The sequence below is a fragment of the Solenopsis invicta genome, chromosome 16, assembly GCF_016802725.1.
Source record: "Solenopsis invicta isolate M01_SB chromosome 16, UNIL_Sinv_3.0, whole genome shotgun sequence".
NCBI classification, from domain to species: domain Eukaryota; kingdom Metazoa; phylum Arthropoda; class Insecta; order Hymenoptera; family Formicidae; genus Solenopsis; species Solenopsis invicta.
Window position 1 is genome coordinate 22,024,057 of NC_052679.1, and position 14,467 is coordinate 22,038,523.

Genomic DNA, 14,467 nt, shown 5'->3' on the forward strand with positions numbered 1-14,467 from the left:
CATTTGTGTTTCTTTTCGTGTGTACATGTATGTGTGTATGTGTACACGTGTTCTTTTTTTTTACGTGTGTGACTTTTACAACTATTTTTCTCATTTGTCTATTGTTCCGTGGCTTCTTCTTCTCTTTCATCATTTGGTTCTCCTATTTCTTTTTGTCCCGTAATAATACGCTCTCTAACTTTCTCTTTGTTAGATCATTCTACCCCCGTTTTACCTCGCATTCCCCGTTTCTTTCAATTTTTTTTTTTTTTGGTAGCTTTATTCCGTCTTCCCCCCGCACTTTCCGAGTCACGAAAATTATCCGGAGACACGTGAGAGTAAGAGGGATAGAGAGGTACGAAGAGGAGGGATTTGAAGGATTGGGTAGTCGGAGGGTAGCGGAGAGATAATCGTATACAGACGCGGAATAATGGAATTAATTAATCAAAGTAAAATAAGGAAAATAAAAAAGTATACGTACACAGATGGTGGCAGTTACGATCGCAAATATCATAACATATCGTTCACTGCGCGTTCAAGTTTCCTAAGAGAATTAGAGAGATCTTATGGAATCTTCTATTTCTGTAAAATATTGCAAGTTATTTCAATTAACAAGAGAAATATTTTAAAGAATGGACACGCACACACGAATTTGGAAAATATTCAAAAAAATCTTAATTATCGTTGCAAGAAAAATAGTGTTTCTAATTAAAACGTACAATTGATATATATTTAATGTTTCTTTGTCAAATATTACAATTACACCAGACAAACCCTTATTTTTTATATTTTGCTATTACTTATTATTAATATATTCTCTCAGTCATTTTATATTTCTTATGTAATCAGTTATTCTCTAAAGAACACTTTAAGAACACCTTGATTTGAAAAAAAAAAGAATACAAATACAGTATTCTTCGTTAATGCATTCAGAAGAGCCTCTATTAATTTTAGAAAACTTTCGCAATCGTAAACAATGCTCTTTTGAGATCGCAACGGACTTTGGGATAAGGCGCGCTTCTCCGTGTATGAGCAACGAGATGTTTCAATTTCTTTCGTTATCTCGCTTGCTTACAAATTACCTTTGACTTTAGTATTAAATTTACAAACGTAATAGCATTATTAAGTTTGCAAGTACTGCGACGGGAAAGAAATTGAGAACACGTGCAGTTGCACGATACATGCGGAAAAGCGGAGAATTAACCAAACTGGTAAACTGAATATTTTTCAATCGATTTTATTGAAAATAATACAACAAAATGTCTCATAATAATAATATAATAATAATAAGAATATAATAATAATTAAAAATAATTAATAATTATAGATACGTACTGTTCTCTACTCGATATCTAGATAATCGCCTTAAAACATTGTTTAAATAATATTATCATCGTCATTTTAATCAATGTAATAATAAAATAATAATAATAAAGGCAATAAAGTTAATAATAATAATAATTATATCATAGAATAATGTATCAATAAACAAACTTAATAGGCTAATTACTCGTTAATCATTCGTCATCGTTCTCGATTGCTATCAATGGATCTTTTACTTTACCTAGTCATTAATAATGGATAATTAATTAATTCATTAATTAAATTACACGTTGCTTGGATATGCACATAGAGATATAAAGTCGTTTTTGGTCCCACCTAACTGCAAACGTTATATTCATACAATTTTTTTTGTGTGTATCGCTTGGATCGCTTTACATGTGTATGCGTGTGTGTTTATACGTGTGTGTGCACGTGTTGCAAATAACTACTGTCCCGCTATCGGTAAAGCTGTCGTTTCTCTATTTCCCTTTTGTCCCCCGCATCCGTATTCCGAAATAATCTATCGCGTATACACATGAACAGCATTGCGTGTGCGAGTGTGTACACTCGAATCGTATCTCGCGGAACGCGTTGACAGGGTGTCCCCGAAAAACGGTACCGCGAAGAATGACAAACGAAAAACAAACAACATATAAAAGAGGGGGGGGGGGGAAATGAAAGAACGAAAATTCCGTACCGAAAGTTAAATACGCGTTCACGCCATTTAATAAAATATACATACATGTATATTTTACCTATACATATATATTTATATATATATATATATATATATATATATATATATATATATATATATATCGCTTTTCTCGTGTCCTATGCCCGTTGTTTACCCAACGTTTCGCTTTTCCACCCTCCTTCCCCGATCTCGGTGCCGTTTTTCCCCGTGCCTTTCTTTTAGTTCTATCCTTCCCTCCCGCGAATATCCCTTTTGTTATCACTGGGTACGAGTGTCGCGTCGTCGGAACACGTTCTTCTAGCGTTATTACCCCCCTTCCCTCTCACCCCCTCCCCGAACCCATCCCATTTTACAACTGGCATTGCGTTCTCCACTTCCGCACTTCGCTTTTAAAGTACGCTTAAGTTTACCTAATAACATTATACTCTCACTAGATACATCGCCGTGCAAGGGCGGACGACGTCTACGACATCACGATCGATATGGTACCTCGATCCTCCCGACGTGTCAACCCTCGACGAGAGGTATTTCTTTTTTTTTCTTCTTTCGCTACTTATCCCCTTTTCCGCTCATACAGCCAATTGAATATAATTTTTCGCGGGACCGACGCCACCGGTCGCCGAATAAACCTAATTAATCTTTCTTATTAAGGCTACGCCGCGCAATTTCTCGCAATTTGCAATTTCTCGCACGAATACTGGTTTATATCAGTCTCATGTTTCTTCCGCCGAGCCCGGTCGAGCCGACGCGACGCGACGCGACGGGGACGTCGTCTGCGTTCCCTCGAAACGGTCTCTCCGAGAGAACGCGGGACAACGGCGCGCCGCCGACTCCTCGGCATCGATGCCTCGTAGTCGTCGGCGCCACGCACTCGGACCAGACTCCGCGTATAATGTAATGCCAGTTGTACGTTTCTTTTTTTTCGGAGACGAAACGGTACGTACGTCGCGTTCGTCTTTACGCAGGGAAAACGTGCGCTCGTAAGAATAATTCGCTAGATCAGGCGCTCGCGGGCCTCCTTTGGCGTTCTAATTCGTCTTAACCACACAAGTGACAATAATTAACAATAACAATTTATAAGAAATCGCGCGCTGCGCGAAAACGCATTTTTTTTTTTTCCTTTCCATCGCATTGGCCTCCGTCGCTCGCACTTTTCAATTTCCTCTCTTATCTCTCTGCGACTGCAAATTTCTCATACAATTATAATTCAAATGTATTTTCTATACATGATTTTCATAAGAAAAGTTTTTCTACGCTATAAAACAACATTAACATAAATATTGTGCGGCATATGCGTTTGAATAAAATCTTATATTTTGTCTGTGAAGTTCATGGATATTATTATTATTATAAGAGAGGAAAATACAATTACTTTGATTACAAATTCTAAAAATGCAACATACATATATGGCGACATCAGGAGTCGCTCCAATTTTCAGCGAAAGAATAAAAAGAACCATGATCAAATTAGCTTCGATGAAAGAAGCTTTTCTAAGAAGTTACGAGCGATTGTTTTTTGTATTGTCTAATTCACGTTTCGTCGCACGAAACAATGACGATTCACGGCTTCCTTTATCTCTCCAAATAAAATTTGGAAACTCGACACTTGGTCAAAATGAAATCGATTCTCGGGGGCCGGTTTTCGACGCAACCATATCAATTACAGTTGCGGAATTATAAAGCAATCGCGACGTTCACGGACTAGTAACGAACTCACACGCAACGATTAACAACGTCAAAGCAAATTTACATCGCGGCATCGCGTACACATTACACGCTCGCATTTACCACTAATTTCACCCCTCGTCGGGGGATCCCGAGGTCGGGTGAGCGCACGTTTTCCATCTCGTCTCCCCGTGCCGAGCTCTCGCAGGCGACGCGGCGCGATGCGACTTCGAACAGTAAGGATTTTCAGCATTTCTCCTGAATCTTGCGATTCCAATCTCCCCTCCCCCTCCCCAGCGCGTGCTGGGTGATAAGGAAGAGATTCCCTTCCGAGAGAGACTTCCGGTCTCGATAGAATCCTCTTCGAGTTCGTCAAGGTCGCGTCGCGTCTCCCGTTCGGCCCGTCCGCCTTTTTCGTATCGTTAACATACTTCAAATAGTAATATACCTCACAACCATTTTGACAACAATCAACCGTCAACAAAAGAGCGTTCCTACCTCAAAGAACCTTCAAAAGGTGCGCCACCCAGCCAGCGTCGACCTCCGGCGACACTTCCGACTTCGCGTTCCCCTTTTGATTTGCCGGCCGGAAGACGGCCGAATTCTCCCCCTCGTCGATGGCCGGAAATCGAGCTTGCCGGCTGACGTATCACATGTTCGAAAACTACGAACCACGTACGCATCGCGATCGTTCCGTCACTCTCGCATTCATTCACAGATCGCACAACAAAATGCCCTTTGATTTCTTTTTTTCTCGCTCTCGCCTTCCGCGTGTTCTCTATCTTTCTCTCTCTCTTTCTCTCATACGTTTTCTCACTTTCTCCTCTCTCTCTCTCTCTCTCTTTCGCTCTTTCATTCTCACGTTCACTGTCCAAAACTCCGCTCGCAAATGCATTTCATACATTTCATACAATGTCATATTCGTCGCATGAAAGACGCTCGAAAGGCTTACATGAAATTTGTTTTATCATAATTTCGCGCATTGTCACAGATTTTTGCTCCTTTCCGCGCCGAATTCTAGTCGACGCTTTATCAGCAAAAATTACGTATCCGATGCGACAGTCAGTCGCAACGAAGTGGAAAATTATCGGTAGTACGTGACGCTCGCTCTTTAAAAAATTTAAACTCATAACGTTCGCACGATTAGAAGAAATTTTGTATTTTTTTTTTTTTTTATTTCTTTTCGTGCCGAATCTAGCTATTAAAAAAGAATTTAATTAAAGCCCGCGCTTTTGGTAATAATCGGTCGGAATGTATCTTCGATAGCATTTTAATATTCTCCGATAATAATATAGAGATTGAAACTGTGCGTTGGGCTCCAGCTTCCGATAGCTGAAACCTGGCTTTCAGAATAATTTTTTTTTTTCACCCGCAGCCGTATTGGAAAACGTGATGTTCGATTTCCATGCGCGTTTAAAAGAGGATTGCATCGAGCTAATAATATCAATCGCGATGACTACAGGCAGGATGATAATTATGTTTCATAGATTTCCATATCACGCGCGCGCGATTGCTGTTTAATTCCCGGGAGCGAGTCGCGTATTAATAGAAGCGATAGAAACGATAGAAACGTTTCTTTTCGTTTTCTTCGTTCGGAAACCGATAGCACAATGCCTCCCGATTAAATCGGATATCCCGGGTCCGCATTAACAATTAACAGTATCAACAAACCTTGGTCTTCAATTGGTTTATCGCGCGGCGCCAGATTGGCTCGCTTCTCCAAAATTGATCGCGGTCCAATTAGTAGCAGACGACTATTTCGCCGATGAATTTCCACTTCGCCACGCCTCGTCAATTATTACTCGCCTAATTCTCCCCGCGAACGTCCTTCCTCAATCGCATCTTGTCGCACGAAATGCGCACACCGTTTTCTCTGCTCGGTGGTCGATTCATCGTCGAGTTTAGCATCGCCGAGTCGCACGTAGATCTCTTTTCCCGAGAACAGAGATGTCCGCTCGATGCAACGGTGACAAACGAGCTAAACGGTCGGAACCTTAAAGGCGTTCCAGACCGGTTACGTTTCAATGTCACGTAGAGATATCGCGAAATTTTGATTACGAGATTGCAATTATTGTTGATATTCTTTACAATATCACCACCCATTTTTAATTTCTCGAAAAAACGTTTTTGTAATTCAGATATTGAGCCACCATGATGGCTTCGACGATGCGATCGGCGGGATGAATCGTCGCTCCGTGTCGAACGTTCAAACAAAGTCGTAACGAAAATAACACTACTAATTATACACTTTAAAAACGATATATCCTAATTACATCATATTACGTTTGTGTACGTCAACTCGGTTCCGAAATTGCTCTCGCCCGGCGCATATACGCGTGTTTTACGTGTGTACCTTCTTTTCCTACTCGACCAGCGATCGAACCCCGGCACAGTTTCCCCTGTATACGTTCGGATTCTCGTGCGATAGACAAGGCGAAAAATGTAATCGCTACATTCGTGCGACCAATCGGCGTAAAAGATACACACATTTTTCCGTATCTCTAACATGGAAAAATTGCCAACATTTGTCAAAATGATGCCGGTTTCGATCTCTGCTCGTGACTACCTCGTTCCATCGAAAAACGATCAGTACATTAATTTGCAAATACGTTGTTTAACTGTCTCGTACGTGAGTGTGTGTGTGTGTGTGTGTGTGTGTGTGTGTGTGTGTGTATGTGTGTGTGTATATATATGTATACGTGTAAATATATATATATATATATATATATATGTATAGGCGTGTCGGAATGCCCTGCGATGTCTCGCGATCGATCCTCAGCGTGTTTCCTCCGGCGTGCACTGTCTTTCACGGAACGGGAGTAAGGAAAAGCTTTCGGGCCGGAAGGAGAAAGTGCGAAGGATGCACGATGTGAGACGTGCCACGCACTTACATCTTACTGTCGATACTGCATTTAATCGACCGACCCTCGAGGGTGCCCTTAGATAAACCTGTCGCACTGTCGTTGAGCGATGAGATAATATAATCGTCGACGAGATCACGAGTGACACGTATACCTCTACGTGTCCGCGTACGTATGGGTGTGTTCGCGGTGTGTATATGTACGTATATGTACACACGTGTATGTATACACGATAAAACGACAGCGCCTACCGCAGTAAGAATGATTGATAAAACGATATACAATCGCGATCTAAACAATAAATGGCGACACGTATTTTCAGAGATCGTGTGTTACATGTATGCTTTGTGTATGTGTGTGTGTATGTATGTGTGTAGTGTGTGACTTCGTATATATAGTATATATGCATATTTATATACCGCGTTAGACGCGCCTTAAATTTCTCCCTTCCGGTACGAAACGATAATATATAACTGTAAAATCCATGTAGAATATAAAAAATATTCTCTCGCCGCCTCTATCTAACTATATGAAACGCTGCACTAAGACTGTATACTTCGTTACGAACGTATATGCGTGTGTATACCCGCGTGTTCGCGCTTGTGTACATGTATGTGTGTATGTATGTATGTGTATACGTGTGCTTGCAAGGAGATGTGTACATGGTCATGTTGCTTTACGTACGATTTTTCTTTTCAAGCTTACGGGAAAGTGTTTTACGTCTAGATAGTGTGGTGGGTTGGATCGAAGCGTATCGTCGGATCGAGATCTCTCTCAATTCTCAATCTCTCGATCGATACCTCCGTCGCGCACTTCTCCGCAGCGCAATGCATCAAATACTTTTCTAATTTTGATTCAGCAGTACGCTGCGGCCTCTCGCGCGACTGTATTGTCTAAAATTTCGTAAAACTCGCTAAATTTTGTTTATTCACACACGCTGGACTCGTCGCCAATCGCTTTCGCATTACGTTGGCTATGAAAGCGATCCCTCGACGATTATTTGGCATTCGACGACTCTGTCGTTATCGATACACCGATTTCGCATGCTGAGCTAATTCACATTCAAGACAACAATTATCACAGCGTTGCCAATTACATCAACGAGATTTGCGGCTCTCAAAGTAAAACGTCTATAAATAATAAATAGACATTTATGCGATAATTTAATGACAATCGAAAGCCAATTATTAAATTGACTTTCGCCGTACGTTTACCGTCGAGAAGCTCTATTCTTTTTTTTGCGCTCTCGGTTAAAACTTCCTTTTTAAGCACGCTGATAACATTATATTAATTTATCTCGAGACGCGCGGCGCGCAAGAGAGAGAAATGTTCGATCCTCGATACGCCTCGGACTTAGCTCGGGTACCTTAATAACTAGAAGATACATCGTTTAAATCAAAAGAGGGAGAAAATCCGGGACGAGGGTTGCCCGGGGGGGAGGGAAAGAGGGGAGGGCGAGGGGGAAGGGGAAAAGGCGGAGAAATCGAGGGTAGAGCGTAAAGGTCAATCGAGCATCGGACACTCGATCGAGAAGGTACGAAGGTACGCGATTGAGCGCTGCGGGACACGCTTTATTATCCCGCCTGCGCTGTTGTGTTGTTGTTGTTGTACTTGACGAACGATCACGAAGGGACACGAGAACAAAGAAGTAAGGTACAAAAAAAGACGCGTTGTTAAACGTTACGTCGGCGGGCTGTAACTGACCCGCTCACTACTGCCACCGTTGTAGAGAACCCGGGTCCTCCCATGAGGGATTGAATCGAGAGGGCTGAGGGGTTGAATGGAGTTGAGGGGAGAGTGCTTCGCTTAAGAAACAAGCTTCCGCCGTGCTGGATACAACGATAAAAACGACGGCGCCCGAAAGGCGCGCGCGCTCGATAGCGCCCGCGGTGTATTTCTTTTTTTTTTCCTTTTTACGCGATAAGACTGGCTCTGCTGCTTTATTAGCTGGGGATTAATTAACGCCCTGTTTAATGGGGGGGTGCCCTGTAATGTGGTGGCCGAATCGTCGTAAGGTCGACGACCATCGCGTTAGCGACTGTCGCGCGCGATCGATCCTGAGAGACCGTATTCTTCCGCCCTCGACAAAAGGCGCGCTCGAAACGAAGGGAAGAGCGATAAGTATGATTCGATCGGCGTGTAATTGAGAGAATTATTATGTTCCCGACCCCTATTCCGTTTAATATCGATTTGCAAGTCGCTATTGAGATGCTATCGCTAACGCGATCGGCGCGATCGGCCATTTCGAAGATCCGGACGATTGTTGTGCCTTCAAAACATCTATCGTGTTACATGGATTCGTTTGAGGAGCAAAACAATGGATAATGTACATGGCGGCTACTGAATCGTACGATCGGCGTTTCGACGATAATGAGCACGTTGACATTTAGTGAGCGCGCTGACGAAAATTAGCAATTCGCCCTCGCGCAAGTGCGTTCCTTACTAAATATAAATCTAAAACGTTCTTCCTCTGTGTGTTAATCTCGACAATAATGACGATAATGTGTAGTCGCAGCATCGAGATCCGATTTTTTCGAAACGCCGATCGTAGACAGCCGCGTGCGAAGTGCCCGTTAACACTTCCGCGAATAGATAATCATACGATCGTCATCGATGAGTATTTAACGTAGGATCGTGGCTGATTAAAAACGGATTTCTAAGCGTGTCCTTGCCTATAAAGAAGAATCGGTCCGATCGACCGGAGATATTAAAACGTGTTCTCAATTTACAGAAAAACGTATATACGTCTACGCGGTATGTACAAATATGATTCGCGCAATCTATATACAACCAAATTAGAATTACGATTTATTTAACGTTGGGCCACATCGTGGTAAAGCAGCGTGGATCTGTAGCTCGATAGGCTCGCTGGATCTACATATTCTACATCGTCGATATTCGCTACTGATTTAGATCAACGCAGACGTACCCAAAAGACGTGAAAAAGCCGTCCCCCTAATCTTCCTCCGAGACGCCTCTCTTCAACGTACTTTTGGTGCATCCCGTGATTTTATTAATGCCATCCGCATCAGAGTTGCTCAGTCCCGCCGCCGTAAATATTACTTGTCACGGAAATTTATGCTTCTCGTAGGATTAACTTGTTTCGCCGATCCTGACGTTCCTTTCAACAAAACTAACGGGCGCCATTCGCCACGAGAGCTGTGAGACTTCGCTCGCACGTCCCTTCCCATTTCCTTCATAACGTTCCAATATCTCGGAAAGACGCGCGTTTTTATGGTGCCGTGGCCACATTGTCGCGCAAGGTGGACACAAACGCGCCTTCCGCGCACCTGCCAGGAAATTTGTTGTTCCGCAAAAGAGGCGAACGTGTGTAAAAGTACTTTCGCGGAACGCAATCGGGGACCGCAGACTGTCATTCAATGTCGTTCGGTGGCTAAGCGGATCCCGCACACGCGAGCGTGGCTCTAATTGAGGCTGTTCGCGAGTCGACGTTAGGAAAAAACAGGAAAACGTGATAATCGACGTCGATTACGGTCGTGATAATTGATTACGGTACGGCAGTCCGTGGTTCTTGTATATCGAGCAATGTATTCAGCGTATAAAGCTGAAAGGCAAAAAGAAGAAGAAGGAAAAAAAAGTCAATGCGAAAAAATTCGCAGTCTATATCTCTGGAATGAATTCACATGTAGCCTACCCTACACAGCCGACGATTTATATCCGTCGACCTTCCGGTGATCACGACTCGCGCGAGAACGAGTTGCTGAAGAGTACGAGTTAAGAAACGCCCGTGGAATGATCGTGGAATGACGAAAGACCCCGAGAACGACGGGAAATCGACAGCCGGTATCGTTTGAACGAAAATTGATCCTTTCGCGAGTTCGAGAATGCATTGAGAAAGAATCGGAAATTACTCAAGAATCGGACGTTTGTTCGCGCAGATCGTGAAACGTTGGGAAATACCGAAATATAATAACCTCTTTCTGCTTTCGCCTTCTCTGCCCTACGTATCTTCCGTTTCGTATCATTTAGTCTCTCGATTCTCGATTATGGCCACTACGCATTTATGAACACATATACTTTTGATTGTTGCTGCTGACAAAGTATCGTGCATGAAGAATGTTATAAAAGACATCGAAATCTGGACAAATTGCCGATTTCTTTCTGGCGAAATAAATTTATAAGAAATGAACGTTTCATTTCTTAATAACTGTAATACATATATATGTATGCATACATCATGTAATATCTTTTTTATTAATTATTTTTTTTCGTCGAAAATTTGATGTGTGAAAAATTTTTGCAAATTTTCCTAACATATTGAAAAAGTTTCCATTCATTCGATTTGGTCTAATTTATGCAGCGCGTAAAATTTTTTTTTACATTTTGTTCCAATCCGAATAGATCAATAAGTACAAGTATCTATTTCCGAAAATAGATTTTCAATAGAAAGCACCGCCGATGTTCGTGTAAGGGACCGTTTTAGTGGAACAATGATACTTTCAAAATGCCTTGAGGACAAGAACCGAGAGGAAAGGAAAAAACAAAAAACGTACAATCAATATCGAGCTAGGAAATTCACAGAACTAATGTATTATTCTATCGTATATCGCACAAAGAAAAATAGACCGAAAGAAAAAAAAAGCTACAATTTCCAATTGTGTCTTCTGCTTTAAAGCGTTTTATTTCTTTTTTAGCTAATGCAAAGTCCGGTATAATATTTTATGATGTACGAGAGAAAGAGAGAGAGAGAAAGAGCACGTTTTTCATTCTGCCGTTTTCGACAAAGAATGGCCTGTCGAGCTCTTCTCGTGAACGATGATTAATTAAGATTACGAAGAGAGGATGCTCTCGCAGAATCGCGCGAGCAAAACGGATATCGATCGTCATGATTCCGTACGGATATTTAATGACAGTAATAATATACGACGATGATGACAATGATGATAGTGATGGCGATGATGAGGATGATAAAGTTGAGGGTGATAATGGTGATGTCGGTCAACCGCCGTCGTCGTTGTCGTTGGGGAACATTCGATCGGCGCGTACACACATCGGCAATATGCATACATACATATGTATGTCGTAATAAGTAAGTCGTATGTACGTTATCTGTTGGTTTTGCATTTGACGCACGCGATCCGGCAAACCGCCCACGAATCTCTGCGCGAACGCGCATACACAAATATGCATCCGTATTTGTATACGTATAGATATCCTCGTTGCGCCGGTTTTGCATATAATCGCGTACATGATCGTTTCAGGAATACCTGCGCACATGTATATGTATGCAAGTATTAATTTTTATCCTTTATCTTTAAATCGCGCGTATATATATATATATATATATATATATATATATATATATATATATGCATTAATTTTAAATACATTTATTTGAACAATACGTTAAGTCAGCGCGTTATGTTGGCATATACGTGTATGAAAATGTATGGGGCATGTCCTGCGTGTGTGCCTCGCGCTCGCATGCGGTTGTCATCCGTACCTCGCGCGCGGGCACGCACTTCCGGAACGTATACCCGTGTGCACTTACGCACATCATCCGCATATACGCACGCATCAATCCCTCATCCTCGTCTTCGCAAACCATAATCACGTGACAATAACGATAATGATAATAATGATGGTAATCACTCCCACGGCGCTAATCGCTATCGCGACGGCAATTAATGCGCGCAATCAATGAACCAGTTAATGAATATGCTTACGCCTACGTCTACTTAATTATACAATCATAATGATAATTATCGTAATTACTCGTATGCATGTTCCGGATCATCGTCGATCGACGAAACGCGTTTCCTTATACGCCGGCGTATCCTAACGATCGACCGCGGATGGAAAAACATGGCGTGGCATTGCTGTTTTCTCGATTGCAACAGATCGGGGACAATCGATTCTGTCCACTGTCTTCGAATTCTCCCTTCGAAATCTAATGCTAAATCGCACGATCGAGAGACATCATTACGACATCGAAACGCAGAACGAACGAGGAGAGGCAAAGAATATAATATTCTGGAAGAAACGTCTGCTATTAAGCTTTCGTCGAAGAATGACCCAATCGAATGCCGTACATTATAAACGAGCTGTGACAAAAATATTGGTCTCGATAAGATTCTTTTTTTTTCGACTTGGGAATATTTCTGGCGCGTCCCCAAAGTTTTTTTCATTTTTAATTTAACGAACGTTTTCGCGTCGCTTTTATTCAGCTTATTCGGCTGCCAGATGCTCAACATCGTTATCGTATTGTTTCGCGGTATCAATTTAAAAATTAATAAATTTTATATTTATACTGAATTATACGGCACGTTATTTCCAAATCGTGTTGACGAAACGTAACGAAGACTTTAAACTTTTAGAAACGTTTGATGAAAGGTAGTCTCGGTTATTCTTGAGAATATTGAAGGTACTTTTTAACGCGAAACAAAAATCCAATAATAGCATAGAATTGAAACGCAAAGAAATTGTTGAAAACTGTTAGACAAGATTCTATGTAAATCTGACGATGGGAGCGAATGATCGAAGTAAACTATTATTCTACGAACAAAACTTCTGGCGTAAAGATTCCTAATTGTAAAGCAAGCAATAAAATGCATATATATGTATGCACGTGTACGTGTGCATACACGTAAAACACTCTCGTACGAAGGGCGCCTGTTTCTCGTTAAAATTAGCATTCCCTCATTTTCCCGTCGAGTCTTTCCTGGCGTAGGGCCCTATCAACCCTTACGCGAATATCTCACGCCATTCGCTTCGAGCTTCTCCTCGCTGCTTTACGACGACCGCCCCTGGTATCGTTTAACCTCGCGTACCCCTAACTTCGCGTTAGCATCTTTTTAGTTTTCCTTAAGAGCATATAAAAAGTCGTGTGGCACATTGACGGTTGGAATGTTATTTTGTCTTCATTAAATTTATAATAAGAATCATAATTAATAATAGTAGTAATATAGTACTTTTTTCGGTGTTATTAATAATATTGTTTTATGTATCATTTAATAATAATAATAATCATAAGAATCATAATAATAATAATTAATATATTTTATATATAATATACCTTTCTGTGTTTATACTATAGTAGTTTGTTTCCTCTGCACTTATTTATATTCTGCATCTGTGACTGCGGGTTTTGATTTGTGGGAAACTTCGCTCGGCCTCGCGACGCCGCGATCGACGCGACGGTCCATGCCGGGTGTGTCGCGCGCGATTGATCGACAGAAAGAAACCCAACGTCCCATCATCTCCTCTGTCCCAATCACGATCGCGCGATAGTTCGACTCCCCGAGTGAACGTTCGAACGGGATCTGACGCGAGCGTCTTCGTGACGTGTCTGCGTTCGCAAGATCGCCGCGAGATCGTCGATCGCGATCCATACCGCCAGTTCCGCCCCGTGGAAGTCCCGCCGCTGGCCGATCGCGAGACTTCGAGGCCGAGACGATCCTTGTTTTTGCATTGCTCTTCGTGGCATCTGCATTAGCGTACATCACTGCTGGATATATGTATATGACGTAGAGATTTTTAATAATCCGTACTTGTTATTTATTTATTTATTTTTTCCTATTTTGTTTGCTTTGCCGCAGAGCGATCGTTGCGGGCGCCGCGATCGCCACGGGCGATCGTGGCCGCGGACGCCACGCGATCGCCGCTACGTGCCCTGATGCTGAGAGAAATGTCTATTGTTGCCTGTAGTGTGTATATGTTGTTGCCGGTTATTTGTTTTTGCTTTGTTCGCCGAACACCGGGCGAGTATTCAGCCCGGTGCGCGCACGGGCGCGCTAGTCCGATCCAGGATCGACGACAATCGCCCCGATTGATCTCAAACGCCCAACGTGCGTCGCGCTTTCGTTTTCTAATCTACCGATTGGACCCGATTCGAGGTTCCGCGTCCGTCTCGAAGGACCAAGCCAGATGTCCCGAAGTAGAACAAACGATAAATCAACTGTTACAACGAACAATGCAATTA